Source organism: Penaeus vannamei, chromosome 5 (genome assembly GCF_042767895.1).
Source record: "Penaeus vannamei isolate JL-2024 chromosome 5, ASM4276789v1, whole genome shotgun sequence".
Taxonomy (NCBI): domain Eukaryota; kingdom Metazoa; phylum Arthropoda; class Malacostraca; order Decapoda; family Penaeidae; genus Penaeus; species Penaeus vannamei.
This window is the reverse complement of record NC_091553.1, coordinates 11225807-11228306: the sequence shown is the minus strand read 5'-3', so window position 1 is coordinate 11228306 and position 2500 is coordinate 11225807. Positions and strand designations below refer to the sequence as shown.

At 36.0% G+C, this 2500-nt stretch overlaps 2 protein-coding genes across 2 annotated transcripts in view; one reads left to right on the top strand and one right to left on the bottom strand.

Annotated features, from left to right (window-relative positions):
• LOC113807223 (zinc finger CCHC-type and RNA-binding motif-containing protein 1) overlaps positions 1-1277 on the bottom strand; it is a 9220-nt gene extending 7943 nt beyond the window's left edge. The window contains exon 1 of the mRNA XM_070121882.1: positions 856-1277. The gene's annotated coding sequence lies outside the window, so the exon portion shown is untranslated. The remainder of the gene's footprint in view (positions 1-855) is intronic.
• Positions 1-2500, top strand: part of LOC113823313 (YEATS domain-containing protein 2) — a gene marked incomplete in the record, with an annotated part of 128433 nt that overhangs the window by 81173 nt on the left and 44760 nt on the right.

Sequence of the window (2500 nt, the reverse complement as noted above, 5' to 3'; positions counted from 1 at the left end):
ACATATATATACATATATATATATATATATATATATATATATATATACATATTTATATATAAGTATTTAGTCACCAAAGAGGCAATTATTAGCACTACCTACCCTACCTGTTTACCCTCTTCTGTGATATTCAAAAATAACTTTTTTCTATCATAAAGCAATCAATAATGTTAAAACATTATAATAATTATAATATAGATACAAATAACAGCATCAATACTGATAGCACTTATATAAAAAACATTTATCCTGAAAGCTCAAGGAAAGTTGAAATCAGATCAGGTCACAAGGTACGGCATTTTCCTGGTGGCACTGAATTAATGTATCTGAATGTCTAAAAACATTGTACTCTGGTAAAAACAAATCAATGTCCATCATACTGATGATTTCCATGGCATTTTTTAGCAAATAAGGAAGTAATCTGAGCTTTGTCATGCTGAACAAGTGTGGGACGATTGTTGGCCTTTGCTGGAGTGCAAGGTCACATCATAGTAGCATTCTGAACGACTTCCATATCACCAGTCCAAGCTCTATCTTGTGGTGGAGCTTTGTTAGTCTTTGCTTGAGTGAAGAAGGTGTGTTGTAATGAAAACAAAATAATGAACAAGAGTTTTCTATCCATAATGCAGCATTTGACAAAAACGAACAGCAAATAGAAGATCCAAAGATTCCAACATTACAGCTACAGTAACTGAATTGACATTTTCAGATGGTAACCAGATTTATCTTTAATTCACTGAAAGAACACTATGATTTTGATATAACCGGTGATGATTCCATCTTATGAAAAAAGTAAATTCCTATACTTTTAATCTAACATTTGGCCTATGACACACATTTTTTCGCCATATTTACCTTCGAATATTACAGGAGACGAGATCTAATTAAACATTATTATTATTACAGTATCAACTCCGGATAGTCACTTGCTGGCTTGAAGTCTTTTCATTATCTGCACATCGAATGTTCTAAGTTATCTGCGACTTCTGTGCTTGCCTACAGAATATATAAGTTTGACAAAATATTTGTCTCCTGTTTTTATCCGTCTTCTCAAAATGTTATATTTAAACTTTGGCAGGCTTCTCAGTAGGGTTTGTTTACAAACTCCCAGTTTTCTATATCAATGAAGAACGGCTTCGTTCGTCAGGGTAACTATAATTTTCATTTTTTTAAAACGAGGGACGTCACAGAGCTTCTATTCTGAATAGATATAGTTCTTGCAATCACTTTACAGGTACAGTTATATATACATTTACACACACGCACGCGTACACACACACACACACGCACGCACACACACGCAAGCACGCACACACACACAAACATGCGCACACGCACGCACGCACGCACTCACACATACACACACACGCATGCACGCACGCACTCACACACACACGCACGCACGCACACACACGCTCGCACGCTCGCACGCACGCACACATACACACACACACAAACATGCGCACGCGCACACGCACACACGCATGCACGCACGCACGCACGCACACACACACACACACACACACGCACACACACACACACACACACACACACACACACACACACACACACACACACACACACACACACACACGCACACACACACACTCACACACATACACACACACACACACACACACACACACACACACACACACACACACACACACACACACACACACACACACACACACATACACACACACACGCATGCATGCACGCACACACCAATGGACATGACACAGCTCAAGGAATAACATACGAAACATTAAATACATTCAGTAATCTCAAACAAGAAATTTAAAGCAAATGACATGATTATCATTAAATAAGAAATACCAGTAGTGAGCACATGATAGTCGGTAGTTCAATATGATTTTATTTTCAACTCTGTTTATTTCAGATATTTTATAAGTTTTAGAATATTGTTGCTGTGGATTTGAATGTCAGCATTATCATGAAGAGCATCAGTTATACCAGTCTATCATTTTATTCTTACGCAACTAAAGTTAGCAAATGGCAAGTGAGAGCGAGAACGAAGGAAAGAAAGGTTAGGAAGTAACGTATTCAAAACACCGGAAAAGAACGTTTGAAAATTAAATTCACGATATACATTATACCCTCTTCTTTCTTTTCTCTTTCATTTTTATCATGTTGTTATCGTTAGCGTCAGCAATCACGCGTTTATTATATATATTCAGTAATGTTATTGTTACATAAAACGTAACAAAAAAGGTTTATCTAATAACCCTATTTTTCAAAATAGTAAAGCCGTTAGATTGTCCTCCATAATAAACATATCGCTAAGTGTGATAAGACAATTATTTGATATTGGCATATTTTTCTTTAATCCCTTGTTCCGTACTGTAGAATTGTTGACCGTATTAAATGTTATAATTGATTGATCTTGGCAAGTCTATATTGAATTATGTTTACTTGTGTAAACAGATTCTTCTTCATTCCATAAACTATTAATAGTGTATTTTTCAGTTATGAAAAT